The 19,783-nt window shown below is 43.4% G+C and overlaps 1 protein-coding gene across 4 annotated transcripts in view; it reads right to left on the bottom strand.

The window, feature by feature from the left end:
- OSBPL8 (oxysterol binding protein like 8) overlaps positions 1-11,662 on the bottom strand; it is a 68,725-nt gene extending 57,063 nt beyond the window's left edge. For all 4 annotated transcript variants that reach the window (XM_026038523.1, XM_026038522.1, XM_026038521.1 and 1 more), the window contains exon 1: positions 11,608-11,662. The gene's annotated coding sequence lies outside the window, so the exon portion shown is untranslated. The remainder of the gene's footprint in view (positions 1-11,607) is intronic.
- Positions 11,663-19,783: the final 8,121 nt, after the last annotated feature.

The raw sequence follows: 19,783 nt of genomic DNA on the forward strand, positions 1-19,783 counted from the left end.
CAGCTGTCCTTGATCAGAACAACCTCTTGCCTGGAAAGCACTGTCCAGATGTGGCAGAGCACATCTGGATCCCCTAAGCTTCCAAATGCCAGGGCACTGGCTCGCAGAGCCAACACGTGCGTTTCAGACTAGCCTCTGCCTTTTCTCCTCAGGGCAAGCTGAGGCTGAGAGCTAGAAGCTTCTGTCTGTGCTGACCCCCCAGGAGGAGTCGCTCCCTTCTAGGGGGTGCCACACGTGGGGCACGAGCCCCACACCAGTTCCCAGCACACAGCTCACGCCTGAGAAGTGGGGCACAGGCACCCAGGTGGGTGCTGGACCTGCACTTCCCTTGCTCGCTAAGATTCAAACAGGCCTTCTTGGAGAAAAGCAAAATACACCATATCCCATTCACAGAGCTCTAGCAACACACCTCATAGAGGCAGAAGTGCACAGGCTTAGAAACTTAGAAATTAAGAGCAGCAGAGCAAAAATCCTACGCCACCAACAAGAAATACGGACCAAACACTAGAAAGTCGACAGTTTTCCAAGCCACCTCTTCAGCAGTTCCCATGTTTGCACTCTGCCAGCTGAAAAGAGTCTCCAAGTTGCTGGCTTCACTAGATAGAGCTCAAGTGAGGTATGTAAATATTAAAGAAATTCTCAGAGGACACAGTGTTTGAGCTTGTCATAATGCTCACTAGCCAAAATTACCACCATTTCCAATAGAAAAGGACAGACTGATTCTCTTCAGATCAAAGACCGAAATTACTGTCATCTCTGCCGAGCAAAATGTTTGCAGGGAGCCACAAGAGGCAGGAGATGTCAGGAATGATGATGCAGGAGGAACAAAAGCCAAGTCACAGCAGCATCTTCCTGAAGCCAGCAGGCGTAACGGTATGAAAATCCAAGGCCGCAAGGGAGAGCAGATCTACGTGATTGCATCCTGCCAGGGTACCAACAAATGCCTCCAGAAGGGTTCTGCTCCCAGCAGATAAATGTATGCTGATAACAACTGCCTATATATAGGATGCCATACACTAGTTCTGCTTGCACAGCTAAGCCTGTAGTAATTTGGCTGGGGAGAGGAAAATCTCTTGCTGACTTCAGCACCTCCCTTCAGCCTCTCCCGCTCCGTTATGATTGCATGGCCTTTGCCAGGCAGGGAAGCAGCAACGATTGCTAAGCACAGGCCTCCAGCAGAGATGCTTAAAACCTGGCAAGAGCAAAAGCAGCATCGCAGTTGATGAGAACAAATCAAACAAATCAAGGAAGACGTGCATTTTCCTCCAGGTAGAACAAACAAACACAGACTAACGTTGGAGAACTTCTATTTACTACACAACCAAGTGATTGTATTAAAGCCCTCAGACCTCTCCTAAAACTCAAGTCATTCCTTGATCTTTGATTTAGGACTATAAGTTAAAATCCTTTCCTTCTCTCAGGACTTTTTCCRATAGGAAACTTGCTTGTTTTTCCACTTCTGCTCTCGGCACTGCCCTGGGATACACAGGGCAGCCTGAAGATTAGTTTACAGCAAGTTACAAGCAATGAAAACTGTAGCTGCTCTGACAAAACAACCTCCTGCTTCTCTCCCAGCATTCGCAGACAGAGGGTTAGGCCAATTCAAGCACCATCTCCATCACAGCACTAAACTGTATTCTAATGAACTTAAAAGTCAAGAGCTTACTTCCCATAAACTCAAGGCAGGGCTCTGTGTTTACTTCCCTTAACATGTTTAAGGATTATGAGTGACTACAAATGAAGCTGATGTTTCAGAAAGAGACAACCTATATTTCAAGTCTAAATACTTAAGAAATGCATACTCAATAAAAAGAAGCATTCAAAATATTATTTACCTACAAGGAATTAATAGCAAAAAAMCAGAGAAACAGAAGCACTCAAAACCTAAAATTGTTACTACTGAAAGTRTTAATATTGGAWTTTTTTTAACCCTCCCACCAAAATTCCTACAATAAAGAATAGTGCAAGTCTGTGACATTAAAGCTAACACATTTTCTCTGTAATTCATGATGAAAAAGTCATGTTACCCTTTACACTATTTACTTAAGTAAGATGCAGCAAGCCACGGTTTCCTGAAATTTAAAACAAAAGCAAAGAACAAAAGAGCCAGAGGTTCAAGCTGTCTGATCCTTGCATTCCTACCCAGCTATCCCAAGTGGCCATGGTGCTACCAGGAGCTACTAGCCTGTTTATTCCAGAAGCAGACTAAATCAGACAGCAAATAGCTTTTCTGCTGCATCTTCAATAGTCTGGTGCTGAGCAGTCAGTTCTCATGACCACCTCAGACCCAGAAAAATATGTATTAGACAAGAAGACAGAATTTGTAACTGGTCAGAGCCCMAAAACTGGTAAAATGCTAATAATTACAGAGGGATAAAGAATTCTTGCATATGCAATAAGAGGAAGAAGGAGTTCACAGTATCTTATATAGAGTATAATTAAAGGAGTTCAAAAATACATTCACAGAAAGGAACTAAGAAGAATTACAATGAGGGAAGTAAATTAGSAGCATTTACAAAGTATTTTCCCCAAGCTGTCTGTTGGCAGACAGCTAATTTATAGAAGATGTAAAGGTAACTATTAATTTGTTCTCTTTTCTAATGAAAGACTCTGCAGGTGAAACGTGGAAGCATTCACAGCAGGTAGCAACTACATGCTAACAACTGCATGATTCTGTTCACGTATCAATTCCTTCCGGGCTGCTCATATGACATTTAAGGCAAAGAAGGTCATTTCCTTATATTTACAARCTAACACAAGGCCTTTTCATAAGCAGGTGGTATTTATAAAATGTGAAAATTTTCAACTAAAAGGGAAAGCGGCTTAACATAAGCAAAAAGCAATCTATTTTCTTATTTGATMATTGTGCTTCATTTCATAAATGGGAATCAAATATCCTTTGATAATTAAACAGATATTTACATTTTTTTGAATAAAATACTTGGTCTCTTATTAATCAAAAATAACTAATTTCGATTCACTATATGCCACAACATACATTTACTAATAATGCTTGAAAACAGTGACAGTGTAATAGATCTTTAATCTTTCTTGTGTTGCAGGCCAAGTTTTTCTAGGGAAGAGAGCAAAAAAAATCAACAATGAGACATACAAGGCTTTTTAAGTGGACTAAGCACAAATACCACATATACACAGGAGAGAAAAAAAATAAAAAGTTAAAACTTGTTCTAATTCAATATGAACTTGCCTATTAAGACCTCAAGCATTATTTATAACCTATGATCTGAAGYGACCCCAATAGATGCCTTTTAGAATAAAAAGGCAAAAGAACSAGAAGGTCACTTTCTGGCACTAGCTCTTGCCTTGTATAAAAAGAAGGCATGAGGATCAGTGTTGCTGGCACAGAAAGGAACCAATTTAACTTCAAAATGAAACATTCTTGTTATGCCTGGAGGGGAATATCAAGCACCTTTCCCTAATGAACTCTTGCTGTTCAGCAAGCATCTTCTCTGCTTACACAGTCCGACTCGGAAGCACTGACAGTAAATACACACTGGTTAATATTTAATTCAAGTAGCTGACATGGTATAGACCTGGTACCAGATTTCTATTTTGCAAGTTCTTCTCTAGCGCTGTATGAGAGTTTCCTGCTCTCCATTCTGTTTTCTACTCGGATGAGCTGGGCCTGAGTTTTCTAATCAGTGCTTCTTGCTTCAGTGTGATGTAATCAAGCAAAATGAAGCTTCTTTCTAATAGCAGAACATTCTTTCTAGTGGGAGAYTTCAAAAAATCCAGCTCAAAACCTCCTCCTTATGTTCATTAGTCTCGTGTGTTATTCAAATTGGTGCATCCAACTCTAGAGCAGGATAGAATCTGCATTTGTTCAGAAGAGGTTGCTTTTACTTGGAAATATGATGTTTCTCCTCACCAAAAGAGAGCTGACTTTTCCATTGTAGTTAAAAGTGGTTGTTGCATTAAAATTTACCCAYTTCTGCAAGGCAGYATAAGCCAGAGACAGCCAACTGTAACCACAATTTTATTTGCAAGTAGAACCAGAGTACTGATGGTTTGGTGKTTTTGTTTGTTTTTCCTGTTGATAATAACTCTTCATAAGTAAATAAAATTTGGGCCCCTAATTTGGCTTACGTAACAGAATTCCAAAAAGTATCAGTTCTCTGAATATATTCCTGAAGACTACATTTTAAATTAACACAGAGTCTCATTTGAACACAGAAGAAACATTATAAAACCCTACTCTCCCTACAGGATATATGCATGGTTACATAATCTATTGGAGGCAGAAGGATTCATRAAGGGATCAAGCAGACAAATCTTCAGTGTAAATTCTGAAGGCAGAATTACTGTCTTAGAATGGGAAATTCTTCTCGTGTATTGCTAATCAAAGAGTCATTTTCAAAGCCTACAGTTTGCATCATGGAGATCACGTGAAGTTGCTCTGCTTACCCATACAGTAGCCTCTCTTTCTAAAAGAGGCTGCAAATAATTTAAGAATTTGAGGTCACRTTTACCCCTGTTTATGTGTTAAAGTGAAGCTCTAGCTGAAAGGGTGCTGCACTGAGGGCTGGCAGGAAGTTATCTGCTTGTAATATCGCCCAGTGCAGTTTCCTCCATACCCACAAATATATACATACAGCCATGTATCATGCTCTACAGGTAGAACAAGTCCTTTCAGCACAGCGGGTAGGACGGAGCTGCTCTGCCCATGTCCTGAGGTCGGCATGCAGAGCTGCTCTCAGACCAACGCGCACCCTCCACCCTATCTGAGCTCTCCGGAGGAAACTCTGGGTTATGATTATGYCCTCTTCTAAAATCCTGCTCTGCTAAAAATAGCTAAAGCCATGATTAGTCATATGGTGCACCAAGTGACTGAAAAATGAGAGAGGAAACTCCCTGCAGCAAGCTAACCACGAACTGTGCAAGACCAAGGGAGGAGAAGGATGACGAATAACCAGGGAATCAAAAGCAGGCAGCTTAGCTGGAAAGGCAGGCAAATGCAGACAGGTCATAAATCCCACCAAAAAATGAGAAAATCATAATCCCAAATGTTTTTCCTCAATAAAACRAGGGGCCCTAATCACCCCACTTACGTAGAGGAAAGGAAGGGTAAAAAAGCTATCTCAATGACGAGGGAAAAGACCCTGTTAAGTGCACACGGATCTCTTCCTTAGAAAAGATATGCATGCCATCTTCACTTAAAAAGCCCCCCGTCAGCCTTCCCTTCGCCCCCGCCAGCTGCTCCCGCCTGGCGCGCGGCACGTGTCAGCCGCGGGCACAGCAGCAGGCAGCACGGCCGGGGGCACCCGCAGGACGCTGAACAGCCCCAGTGCTTCAGGGAAGGATTTTATGGCTTTCCCATCCTCTTTCTGCCCCCTTCTCTGCACTGCTGGGGCTTCCATCAGTCATGGAGGGATCTCATCAGAAGGGAGACGGTCCCGCAGACAGATGTACCAAGCACCCTATGCTGCCCTTATTAGAAGCAGAGATAATAAAACAACACCCATCTTGAGAGTTACTGATAAGTCTGTTGTCTGTTGGGTGAAAAAAACACATAGGTCTAAACACTACAGTTGTTCCTGATGTTTCTCCTTAKTGACTTTAAGTCTTGGCTAAAGGATGATAAAAACGACTTCTTTCTGACGTACAGACCTCTTTTCACTTTCCAAAGGTTATTCCTGTATTAACTTGCACTGGAGCATAACCAGTTATTCAAGCTTAAACTAGCAAAATTTAACACATATTATAAAAACTTGGATAAAACACAATTCATTGTGTTCAAAAAACCTAYGATGGCTGTATAGTAGAGATAAGTGGCCCACAGAAGCTCATCAAACCTAACGGTTTACAGCACCAAGTTGCTCATCCAACACATGTGGAGGTGATCACAGCTCATCTGACGTACAAGACACCAGTGTGTCACTGTCAGATGAAAAGAGCCCGAGTTATTGAATTCACATCACAGTGGGACCCGTTTCTCACCCATCACGCGTGCGGCTTTTTTCCCCTGCACCTCTCCCAGCCACACTGGCTACTGAGTCATCAACAAGTCACTAGGTTTGATTTATTTTACCTCTAATTCAACTACTACAGAAACATTTCCCCTAGGCTTGATTACACATACTGGTAATTAAAGATTAGTGAAAATATGTTTGTTAAGGGAACGAGAGTTGTACCCCAAGTCTTCAATTCTTATCATTTGTGTCACATTAATATTTRTTTCCTATATTCACTGCTATACCAGAGGAGTTGAGACTTCTTTGTCACCCTTCTATAGTTCATTCCCATGCCTTTGGATATTGTAGCTTATATTTACACATGTAGTAGATACAAATAAAATCAATGTGTTTCAATTGTTTGAACATTTTTAGTTACTTTAGTTTTTAGTTACTACTTCAGTTACTGTTACTTYGAAAGCCAACATGGATACTACAAATCGGTGCTGAGCGACAAGCTTGGCCTCTATGTATTGAAGCCAGACTTGGTCAAGAAGGAGCAAACTGAAGATTTATAAATTACCTTTTCCAGCAAAAGCAAGACCCTTGACTCACTACACTACAAAGGTGACAACCTCAGTCTTCCAGAAACAGGTCTTGGAGATGAGTGGGCATTTCAAATATAACAGCAGRAAAAAAAATGGTAGAGATATAGCAGTTGAAGGTTGTGAGGGAAAGGATATCTTTTAAAATTGTATCTTTTAAAAAGTGCTTCTTTTAGTAGCAAAACTGACTCAGGAAGTTCTTACCCAGCTCTGCGAAGCTCTTGTTTCCTTCCACTTGTGAGCTACTGAATCAACATTTAACAGAGCACAGGGACAAAGCAGCTTCACTCGCAGCCTTCTGGTGTGGGTGTCAGCACAGAGAAGGAGCAGGCACAGCTGCAATCTGCCCCTGCAAGAAGCTCTCCACTCTATTGACGTGTCTAGAGCCATGTCAATAGCAAACTCTTCAAGGAGAGAAAGAGATAAGCAAAGAATTCAGCAAATAAGGAGGTATTTCATTTTGATGCTACACGTGTGAGGGTGAGGGGCAGCCAGCTATATATATTCTTCAAACATAGAGTGTCATGTCAAGTAATATATACCCCATTATACACATTACATATTTGTTTCCACCAAAACATTTGGTACATTTGTATTAGATATTGATTTATAATCACTGGATATCTGAACTGGCTCAGTTCTCAGCAAGCAACATATAAATTGCGATTGTCCTCCATTGAAAAAAAAAAATATTGGAAGCTCTCACAAGAGTTTGTAATTACACAAAAAGGCCTTGCACCAAGAGCCTCATAGCAGAGCCCTTTTCAGACCAAGGGAATTCAGCWCAAGCAAGGAAACTAGAGGTATTTTAGAGCCACCCTAAATCTTTGCTTCAAGGCTGTAGTCATTCTTTCGGAAGAGTCCTCCAGTTGCAGATAATCCACTCTGAACCCCCTCAGCTGGCACGGGTAGGGCCCAGCCGTTCCTGACTCCTGCAGTTTACATAGGCTCGCTGCTTTAATGCCCAAGTAACACCCTAGCTATTCCTTCCATGTTTAAGGGCAGTTATGTGTTTTATGAAATGCAAAGGTCAATAGGATGCAGCCAAATCTCTGCTCTGGATAAAATATCTCATTCTGCTCCTTTCCAGAGCACCAGCAGCCACCAGGCAAAGAACAAGGCCCCCATTAGACTCTTCCCTCCCTCTCCAGACATTTAAACGACAAAAAGGAAAAAGACAGAGCTGTATTCTCAAGTACAAACCTTTCAAAAAGCAATTTGCTGGTCCTTAAAATAACCTTCAGAATGCCAAGGCTTCTCATCAGTAGGCAAGCAAAAGATGACTCAGAGCAGCGAGCCCCCTTCCCTTATCTCAACAGGATAGGCACGTCAACATCTCCTGCAGCGCTCCAGGAGGGCACAGCAGTGGCTGCCAGGACTGCTGCACCAGAGCGCATGGGAATGTATGCATACAGCCCAGGAAAGCTGAGGAGCTAGCCCGGGCTTAGCTACAGCAGTAGGAGCAGCTTCAAAGGGAGCACGGGGAAGGGAAATGGGCGAGTGCGGAAAGAGGAAGGTCAGTCGGTGCGGCTTCAGCATCAGCGGATCCTTCAGCGCTTTGAGACAGGTTTAACATTTTCATCAGACAAAGGATCAACACTGTAGATTGTAACGAGGAAAAAAAATAAAACTCACATTTCCACTTAAGAGAGAGAAAAAAAAAGACTTTATCTATTCATCTCGTAACACCAGAAGTCCAAGCTGCTTCCTCACAACCAAGATCTCACTTCCCAAATGCCTCTTACCATCTGTCAAACACTTCTAGCTCCTCTCAAGGGGCTTTCTACGCTGTGGTACGTGTTACATCTGCAACAGATTTTCCTGTTGCAGAGTACAGATGGAATAAAATGTTTTGTTTCCTAACAAACACAGCACAACACTGCACTGAACTCAAACTGTGTACAATCCCAAACCAGCCCCTCCGAACATAACACTTCTGACTCACATATTGCCGCTAATCAGTGCCCCATTACCAGCAAAACCACTCTCACAATCTAGCAGGTTCAGCATTAAATACATTCCCTCCTTTCAAGGGTCAGTGTCGACTTTAGGCTGCACCAAGTCTCTGTACTACAGTAAGAAAATACAAAAATGAGGGTGCTAAGCCCACCATGGAGAAGCACACACGCTGCTGCTACCACAGGCTGGCCAAGTGCTGGTTTTAGGTAAAGCTAGAAGAGCTGCTTCTACTGCCCTTTAACTGATGCCATTTTTCAAGTGGAGAAACCACTTCTCTGCCCAGGTTAATTTATAAAATCATCCCACAGGTGCTAACAACTCTTCAGGTCCAGGGTGAAAGCAAGACTCCCAGGCAGCAGCAACACATTATCMCTCCTAAATCCCAAGAGCACCAAAGCCAATGTTTATTTTTTCAAAGGAAATCACTTATCTGTAGGACCTTCTGGTTTCCAGTAAGATCCTCTGCCACGTGGGAGGCTTGCGAAAGCCACGCTAGTCTCTCTAGCTGTTCATACCATTTCAGCAGACAGAGGAGGGCTGCATATGCTTTACATTGCTATGAGCTCCGGGCAGGAATTTTCTCCCTGAACTGGTACAAGAGCTGCAAGTAGCAGAGGAAAAAGAGAGTATAACCACCAAAACACAAGGCAACAAAAGAAAACACTTGAGCAAAATCCATGAATCATAAAGCCTTTTGAAAAAACAAAACATATTCCTATACCAAGACTGTGACCATGGCCTATTATATCTCCAAAGAGGCACATCTATATACATATACATATACCTTGTAACAAAAGATAACTAATTAACTTAAAAAGCTGTCTAAGAAGATTAAAAAGCTTTAATTCAGTAGCATCAATATGAACACAAAACAGAATTGGAGAAAAATGACAATTCACTCAGAAAAGAAACTTTGAACATTTAGCAGYAGCACTCTTTGCTTCCTCACTAACTCAGAACAGCCTAGGCGAAGAACGAGAAGTTTCACACTCTGCTGGTGCRTTTCCTGTAATGCCAGGGACTGCACAAATGCACAAATGCCAGTTTCGGCTGCTGCTCCTCTCCTCCTCAGCTGCCCACGTGCCACAGAAGCCAGATCCTCACTTTAACTTCAGAAACTGCAACGCGCCTGACCGGGATTCCTGCATTGCACTTTTGGGAGGGAATCATCAACTTCCGCATGTTGCGAGCAACTGAAGAAAAACCCACACATTTTGACAGCAAGAAAATTCTGTTTCCCAGAAAATATCACACCACTCCACTGCAGAAGACCTTCCCTGGCTTCTCTGAGGTTTTACGCTCTAACTTGTTCTGTTTTTATCACAAACTTGACAGCATCACAGTTTGTTTCTTACCAAAAACTTGCAGTTGTCACCACTTTGGGAAGTTTTAACTACATGATGGCAAGGATCTTATGCATGTTCTGTATAAAATTTATTTTCTCTTTGGAAGCACAAGTCTAAGAGTCAAAAGTCAAACATGAGGCAACATTTCTGACAGACAAAACAAAAGAAATCCATGGCCTGGGGAGGGTGTGGGGAGAAGAACTCCTCAGAGGGGCCCCTGAGGCTCCACAGAGCCAGAGTCACCTGGGGCTGGGAGGGGAGCTGGGTAACAGGCATCACTGCACAGACAAAAGCCAAATAACCAGCCTGGCAGTTTATTAAACCTCTTCTGAAGTGCTCTGCACAAAAATGTACTGTAAGGAGAGAGAGAGATGGGATTCCACATTGCAGCACATAAAATATGTATATTTTCTGATACTAGGAAGTTGCACAAGCATTTCTTTGAAAACATATGAGCAGACAAAAAAAAAAAAAAAAAAAAAAACCCAAACTTGTAAATATTTTGCAAGCACTGCTTTCCCAAAGAGCCTTCCTGATTGTTTCACCAGAGCATTTATAGCCACTTAAAGGTTTATTGCCAGTAAATTGATATATAGCAATCATCAGCAAACTTTATTTTCCAAAAAAACTTTCTCTATTGATTTTAGCATTTTAATTCCCTTGAAATCCCTGTGAGAATACAACACAAAGAAAGAAAAAGAGCACATCAGTCCCACACTTTTTCCTGATTCAGTTCCCATTCAAGCAGTTAGACTACACCTCCGAAACACATCTACTGACAAAGCTAAGCAGAACTTATGACACTGAACTTCCCTAGTCCTTTCCTCTGTTGGTCAGCCTGATGTCAGAGAGAAGAAACATCATCATTTCAAGAAAGTTGAAACAAAGGGATTTTTCTTAAAGCACCAGGAATTCTTCACATAAGAATAGGAAGTGCAAAAAGTTCAACRTTTTTGTTTCCTGCACCATGAGAAGATGCCAGCTTAAGTTGTGTCCCTGATCCCTGCAAGTCCCTGTGTCCTTTAAMAGCCACGGGCAGAAACATGACCCAGATAAACATTTTCTGAAGCAGCRGGTTTTATTTTGAGAGGAATGCAGTTTAGAAGGAGATCTTCCCTTGAGCCATGATCAAAATAGGGAAAAAAGGGGACAAATTCACCGCTAGATGCGAGCCACACCAGCCCCAGCAATGCACACCATTTGCCAGCTCTSCAGTAACAGAAGTGCAGGCAACGCAGCCACAAGTGACCACAGCCACATCCATCTTCTCAGCTGCTTCCAGGTTTTGACAGAAACAGCAGGAAATCAGCACGCRGAAAGCTGGGCGCTGCAGCAAGCAGCCTGCCCGCAGAACAGACCACCCAAAATACGGGAGTTTGGACAAAAGCGAGTGCATTGCTGGGACGACGGGCAATCTTAGGGGCTCCCAGGGAACGCTAGGGAATTCTCCTCCAAAGGCGGCGAGGAGCGGCCAGCTGGAGTCATCATTTCCCCTTCTCTCCGCATACGGGCGATGCTTTGAACTCCAGGGGCTGACGTGACAGCGAGACCGGAGGGGAGCCCCGCTCCGCGCCCCGGGAGCCGCCGCCGCCGCCCGTTAACGCCGCGCGCCGCCCGTTAACGCTCCGCGCGCCGCCCGTTAACGCTCCGCGCGCCGCCCGTTAACGCCCCGCGCGCCGCCCGTTAACGCTCCGCGCGCCGCCCGTTAACTCCGGGCAGGGCGCGCTGCGGCTGCGCCGGGGCAGGCGCCGAGCGCCCTGCAAGCGCCGCCGGGCTCGCTCTCACCTCAGTGCGGCCGCGGCGGAGGCTCGGCCGGCCGGGAGCGCTCCCGTTAACGCTCCGCTCCGCTCCGCTCGGCGCAGAGTCGCCGCTTGATCCTCTCATCGGCCGCCCCGCCCGCCGGGCGCGCWGGCGCATGCGCGGAGCCGCCTCGCGCGCCGCTGCCGTCACGGAGCGGGTCCCGCCGGTCGCGGTCCCGGTCCCGCTCCCGCTCCCGCCCCGGGAGAGCCCTCGGAGGCGGCGAGCGAGCAGAGCGGTGGCCCCAGGCTGCTCCAGGGGAGGTTCGGGCTGGGCATTGGGAGGATTTGCTGCGTGGAAGGAAGGAGCAGTCGAGCGCTGGAGCTGGAAGCCCAGGGAAGCAGTGGTCGTCCCTGGATGCCTCTGGAGGAGGCACCTAGGGACGTGGGTTAGCAGGCTGGGTGGTGAGGGGCCCACGGCTGGCCTTGAAGGTCTTTTCCAACCGTTGTGATCCTGTGTTCCTGCAGGAGGCTGCCTTTGGTGTCCCGGTGCTCCCTGCACCGGGAGATCATCTCCTCATCCACCCTAACCCATAGGGGCAGGACCTGGGGCAGGACAGAGGAGACCCTGAATTGCCCCTTCTACCCACAGGAGATCCCAACCTGGCCCGGCGTAATGGCCTTAAACCTAAAGCAGAAATAATCTTAGGCCAACGACGTGTTCTGTGGTGAGCCTGGACTACCAATGTGGGGCTAAAGGAATAAAACTGCTGCAAGGGAGGCTGTGGGAGGCGTAATTCTCATTAAACCTGGGAAATACYGAGGGACTGAGGTAGAGAAGGGATTCAAAGATCATTCCAAAACAACCAAATTGAAAAAGTACAATATTTTCTGAAAGACAGAAAACCTTTTGGGGCATAGTTGGAAGAAGACCTAGCTGGGAAAGAACTACTAAAGTTTTTGATACTGGAATTATTATTTTATAAGCTACTTTTCTTCAAGGAGCACTACTCCTTCAACTAGGACAAATAAATTGTAATGAATGTTGGACATTGTTCAATGATAAATAGCTTAACATTATTGTAATGATCATTAAGTGTGTTTTTAATTTAGGCAGTAAAAAAAAAAAAAATCAATGGATGTGGTCTCCGAATAAACCCCATAATTCTACAAGTGAGATGGTCTCCAATTATTATGCAAGGAAGAACATCATTTTGTATTTCTTTTCCTCAAAATGTGCCCCCTCAGAACAGCTTTAAACATGTCATTGGTTGTATAAAACCACAGTGAGCAGCTTTCRTATCATGTTATCATATTTAAAACAAAATGGATACACACCTCACATTTCAGTCATCTGCTGGCTGGCACAGCTGAAAACAGTTGTAAAGTGAAGAGCAACCTGTGGAGATGCTGAGCAGCTTCTCTTCCCACTGAAGAAGAGTGAGGGGAAACAAGTCACTGCATTCAGAAATACTCRGCACCTTGAGCGTTGACCTGCTGAGTGATGCACAAAAAAAGCAGTGCGAGGATTAATGGACCTCACTCTGAAAATAAACCACCAAACTTGATCTGTTTTTCATAGTATCGTGTGCTCTCCCTCAGTTGTGCTGTGGTATTGCTCAACACCGTTGTCTTGAGCTAATGCTCCACTCACCATCTCTCCTTTCTGCTGCTTGAATGAGGTGAGCTAATTACAAGGTGGAGTATTATTTCCTCAATACTCTCTAATACTCCTGTAGAAGAACATATATATTACATATACATACATAACATGTATTCATGAGTACAGAAGATGCCTTTCTCTTCTCAGCAGTTGGSTATAAAATGTTGCAGAGAATGTGGAACTATTTTTTGTTATTTTAAATGACTTAATGTTTTATTTTATATAAAAAAATCTATAATTATACAATATTCGACCCAAAGGAGGCTGCTGGAATGAGGGAATTCRCTCTGACAAGAGTTAGATGCCAGGGCTTTCTCACAGCCCACAGAGCTGCAACTCAYAAGGTCATTTGTGCTCTATCTGATGGATTGGGTCTGGCTTTGGAAGCAGCAGTTTCTGTGTTCGGATCATGTTTTGCCTTGTGACAGGTCGCAGTTCTTTTAAAGCTGTTTTCAAAGACACCGCATTTTGCACTTCAGTATTTCAAGGGCTCCAAAAAGAAAAAGAAGAAATGGAAGTTCATTGTGCTGAACACTCATGGATGGATAAAAATTTAGATGTACAAGATGTACAATCAAGCACTTGCTGGCAAGCAGGAGTTGGGTCACTTAAGACTCTATGAACTGTACAGTGCTTGATCCCTTTTCCATACTATGCTTTTTCCCTTCTCCTGCAGGGAGTGCTAATAAACCTTTTTTTTTTTTTTTTTTCCCCTTAGCATCCTTTCTTAGCACTACATTGTTCCCGTATTTGGATTTGTGGTAGAAGGGAGAGGCTCCCAGCTCACACCAAGACAGCAATAACAGCTTATGGAGAGCCACAGGCGTCTGTAGACGTGGCTTATACTGAGGTAGATAAAAGTTACTAAGGTTTTCCTAGGGGATGCAAACATGGAATATGTAACAGAGAAATTTTGTCAAGGATTCCTCTTACAGCAGAGGAAAAAAATGATTTGAAGACCCAGAACAGTAGGTATATAAGTAYGTACCAAGTATGTATGGGCATAGGTATATGGGAATATAATTATRTATGAATTATATTATTATGTCTATTTGGATATTGGGTCTGAGTTCATACCATAGGACTGTTATGAGGGCTGTGAGGCAGGAGAAGCACCTAAGAGGCACCACAGACGTATTTGCTGGTGGAAGTGTTGGGCCGTGCTGCGCGTGCCGGGCAGCAGCCCTGCTGGGAAGCCTGGAGCCTGGACATGGAGCCAGCGGAGGCCCTCAGCAGGGCGGGAAAGAACCCCTTCTTCTGCAGGAACACCTTCTTATTGATCCGTTTTTATACAAAATGCAGCAGTAGACATGGGAATTGCTCTATAGAAGAGTAGGAGGTCTGTTCTGTCTTTGAAATGCGTCTTTCTGTAGGATATACACTTTTTTTTTGACAACGTTAGTGTGAAGATGCCAAGAATTTAAAAATGGACATAACCTTTGAGGTCCTTCATTCAGCGTCGTTTGTTCAGGACGAAATCTGTAATAACATATTGAAACAAGCCCTTCACCTGGGTTGCCTACAGCTGTGTCTCCTGGCTCAGCCCTCGCAACAGGGGTGAGAGGAGGAGCAAACGCATGGGGTTGCCTTTCCTAAGGAAGAAAAGCAGGGCTGCCTTTCCTAAACTCACCTGTCAGGAAACACAACAAGGCAGTTTAGTGGAACAACAAAAGGCTTGGGTAGGAGCAGGGCCCATAGATGCTATAGGAATACAGACATCGTTATGCAGTGATAAGGAAAGTCRTGCTACTCTGAGATAACATTCCTGCAGAGTTACTAGAGGATTATTCACTTAGATCTGGGYGGGTGTTATCTTATTATCGAGAGGTGACGCAAACCACAGGGACTCCTCTGGTAAGGAAAAACAGAGCAAGAGAGGAAACATATGTTTATGTACTAGATGAAATGAAATGTAATGAAATGAAATGTACTGGAAAGCTCATACTGAAAGCATTAATATGAAATGTATCAACAGCTTCCTATGCCGAGTACAGCTGCTCCTGGCTTAATCTTCCAAATGTTTTGGCTTCGCACGTATCTCAAAATTGCAGTTTTTGTTCTCACTTGAAAAGATTTTATGTTTAAAAATTGAAATGCAGTTCCTGGTTTTCACTGCAAAAGCATGAGATTGCACAGAAAAGAAATAGCAAAAGTCTTTCTTAATTTATTTTTATTGTTGCTGTTTGTTTGCTTTTTAGCTAAATGTTTACCTAAAATGACTTCTTGGAGTTATCTTACTACGACAAAACAATCACCAGAGGCTTGGAGAGGAGCAAGGTTGCCCTCTACGGGTGGTGTGAGCGTTGCTTCTAGAGTAACCTGCAGCACTTGAACACATTTTGCCTAGAAGCAACTGCCTCGTTGCATGACTCTGTGCTGTTCTGGAGAAATTATCGGCGTTGCCTCATTATTCATTAATTTAAAAGGGTTTGTTCTGTGTATTTCTGAGCACATTGTTCATAATAGAAGACAACACTTAGCAGTACCCTCATGGAGTTTGGTGGCCTATTCTCATTTTGCAATGAATGTTTTGAAGCTTTAAGACTCTTTATATGTCTAATAATGATCGGGGTTTCTGATCTGAAGTCAGTGCAATTCACTTTCACACAGATTTCACTCAGATTTCTCAGGTACAGTGGGCTGAGCTTAATAAAATTATATTTAGCTGTATCAGTAGGATTTTAATCCGGTAATCCTTCTGAGAAAAAATCCATGGCAGCAAGGAGATYTAAGGCACCTTTTCACCTGCCACTTAGTTTGCATACCCTATAGTCAGTTTTCTCAGAACTTCGTATGTGTTTTTGGTATTTTAAGAATATACAGGAATATTATGGGAACATGAAGGGTTTTGTACAGTAAATCAAGTCTTACATGGGTTTGCAAAAGTCCTTTCCAATAATCAATTTAATAATTCCTCGTTAAAAGGCCCCATGCAAATTCCAGGTGCTTTCAGACTTAAGCAGCACTATCAGAGATGTGGCGTACCCTTTCAGAGGGTAAGTTTAGATTAACTAAGGCCTTGAAGGGGGTGAGGGGAACAAGGAGGGAGAAGGTGAAAAGGTGAAGAAGGTGACAAGGTGAAGGCCCTTATACTGGGCTCYCCAGTATAAGAGGGATGTGGAGCTTCCAGAGAGGGTYCAGTGGAGAGCAACAAGGGCAACAAAGATGATTAAGGGACTGGAGCACCTCTCGTGTCAGAAGAGACTGAGTGAGTTGGGCCTGTTTAGCCTGGAGAAGAGAAGGTTGAGAGGGGATATGATTAACRTGTTTAAGTACATGAAGGGGGAATATAGGGAGGAAGGGGCCAAGCTCTTCTCATTGGTGGCCAGTGACAGGACAAGGGGCAATGGGTGCAAGTTGAAACACAGGCAGTTCCATCTCCATGTGAGGAGGAACTTCTTTCCTGTGAGGCTGCCAGAGCCCTGGCACAGGCTGCCCAGGGAGGCTGTGGAGTCTCCTTCTCTGGGGATCTTCCAAACCCGCCTGGATGCCGCCCTGTGCCCCGTGCTCTGGGTGTCCCTGCTGCAGAAGGGGTTGGAGTAGGTCCCTTCCAACCTTGAACATTCTGTGATTCTGCGAAAAGCCCTGATGCATTTCACAGCAGACAGTTACATCCAGTTGATGACATTATTGATCAGAACCCATCCAGGCTGAGGCTACGCAGTGACTGCAGAATGCAGGTCTGATCCTTGCAGTTAAAGACCTACAGTTAAAGGGTTGGTTCTGCAGCACTACACATTGTCAGCAGTTATTCCTGTGTGGAAATGGAGACAATTCTTCCTTTATCTAAATTAGGTGATGATAAAATCACACACACACAACTAGAAGGTAATCCGAAAGAGTTTTGCAATGAGAAATCAAAAAGATCCTAGGTGGTAATCACAGTTGTTAAAATATAAGATACTGACTGCAAAGGGGGAACCTTCTCATCTGTGTAATGGTATCACAGAAAACTAAAAACTGCATCTGGACACTTTAAGAAAAGCCTGAGTTCTTAGCTGGTTAGCTGATGCTGACAGGGGATTTTTGCAGGTACCCCGTATGCCGCTGGAGTGCCTGGTCAAGTCTGCTCCACTGCCTCTAAGGGTATTTTTGTGTCAGGACACTTCTGTGGTGATATCCTCCCCATGTTGAAGATRTAGGTAGACACAGCGTTCTGGCACCATGCCTGGATTTCTTCACAGAACATTTACCACAGAAACCCCACTTCACAGAGAGGACGATGAGCCACGACTAAAGGCCGCAGCGTGGTGGCCTCTGCCAGTAACCCTTTAGGGGCTCCATGGTGCTAGGCTTCTGCACGGCTTATCACACCTCCTGTCTACCGCCAGCTGTGTTTTGTTCTCAGGTGAATATGAGGGCTCTCATCTGATCCTCGTGCTTGTCCTTGCAAAGATTTCTAATGAGCTTATCACTCATCCACCATGAACAGACTGAAAGTGATGGCAGGATAGACTGGGAGATAGATAGATACATACATATATATATATATACATAAAACATGCGTGTACATATATTTTTTCCACTCTCCAGGATGGCTACCTAGTCAGCACTTGGGGAGGGTTGTTAAATCTGCAGTCACGTTTGGTGTTTGTCTCCCGGAGAAGCATTTGTGAATTCAGAGCTGAGCTCCGGCATCCTGGTCTTGTTAGGATTTCTGTTCTGCAGTGGGGCAGTCGGATCAGGGCTCCATCCGCCCCTGCAAATGTGCACTGTGATTAAGTGGTCTGCAGCCTGCCGTGCTAATGAATGTTTTCTAATCAGGGAAAGGCAGCTTAGGCCCTAGTTCAGCTTTCAGCTTTTGTAGCATATAGCGCCTCTGTTATCTAGCACTTCATTTCTGTCAGAAGAAAGGCTGATAGAAAACTATGCAAAAGAAATTCATCACTTTTTTTAGGTCCTTCCCAGGTAATGCTGTGCTGTTTTTCATTCTCCCCCATGTTTTTTGTTACTTTTCTAATATATTRAAGACCAATATCTCTGGGCCTTGACAGGCTGATGATGAGAGACTGGGAGTTATGCCCTTTATTTTGGCACATGTTTAATAGTGATAAACATCACAAATGAAATATGATGGGGATACTTGTTATTGCCCCAGCCACAGGGGATTTCTTGGCATTCCTGTCTGCTGCAACCTTGTGCTCTACAAATCTAGTTGGAAGTTGTCTATGTGGTTCTGCATTTTTATCTCGTGAAATATCTGAACTGTCATTTGCTTTTTTCCGCCCTGTATGAACACAGTTGTCATGACTCTTGCTTGCAAACCATAGTCTAGCCTCGGTTCGTGACTTGAACTTTTTTTTTTTGCATAGGGGAGTAGTTACAGAGTAAAAAAAAAAAAAAAACAGGAATATATAATCTATTTGTAAGCAGTAGGTGAGAGTAGAGTAGAAAGGAATGATGGCATTGAGAAAATCAGAACAAATGATTTCAGATTATTCTGATTTCCTCTATGACATTGTGAGGAACTTTCTTAAGAGGAAGAGGTTGGTGTGATATTTCTTAAATTCAGTAATAATATTTTTTAATAATTATGACAATACAATCTGGATAAAACATCTGTTTTAGAATTTTTCAGTGGTATACAAAATTCTCATGAACCTGATACATTTTCCTGCTACTAAAATGGTTCAGGAAGCTCGTTAACAAGCCAAAAAAATGTGCTGTTCTCTCCTGAAAGGAAATGCTCATCTGCTTTACAAAGGAGGATTATTTCTGTAGCCACACAGGCAAAGTTGACAGATAAAGTCTGGGAATCCAGCATTCAAGAATGTGGCTGTGTTTAATTCCTCATTGATGGTTTCAAAATTTCTTACTTGAGTTATTTTTACTGCTTGTAGTAGTGATAGGTCTACTACGGCGAAAGTTATATGCCATTGATCACCGTCATAAATCTCAAGGTGCTTTTGGTCTTGTCTGCATGGATAATTCTTATTTTGAAAAAAACAAGAAAACCAGAACTTTTATATTTCCTTTGAATGTGTTTGCCATTAAGGGTGTKAATCTGCTCAGGGAAAGATCATCTGTGACTTCTAGCCACTGCTACCTTCCTGTCTGATTCACTTTCAGAACTGGACCAGAAATTGCTTTTTGAGTGACCRCTCATCAATGCTCAGTTAGTTAACACCTACTTCGAGATCTAAAGAAGAAATCTTTGCATCCTTTACACTCCATTCGAAATTCTTTATGTGGAAATACCATGTAGTCCCTTCGGACATTCATGGTGATTGTTTTTAGTCAGGTTTAAGAAAGTCAGCGGGAGGCCAAGTTCATTGCACCCCTGAAGCATCCTTTATTGGCAAAGGGCAGCACTGGCTTAACATTCCAGGGGGATGAAAAATGCTGTTAATCATCCAGTTCCCTGGAGTTTTTTCTCTATCTGGAATTTAAAAACAAAGRTTTTTTTTTACAGTATGGTGCGATACAAATGATCTAATACATGCTTTTTATAAAAGCAGAGCAAGAATTTCATATCCTTGATGCAAACAAATACAAATAATTAAGACTTCATGGCACTTCAGAGCATTTAGTAATTTCTTCACAACAAAATCCAATGGGAAAC

The sequence above is a fragment of the Nothoprocta perdicaria genome, unplaced genomic scaffold (assembly GCF_003342845.1).
Source record: "Nothoprocta perdicaria isolate Ctin4 unplaced genomic scaffold, notPer1 scaffold_211, whole genome shotgun sequence".
In the NCBI taxonomy this organism is placed as follows: Eukaryota; Metazoa; Chordata; class Aves; order Tinamiformes; family Tinamidae; genus Nothoprocta; species Nothoprocta perdicaria.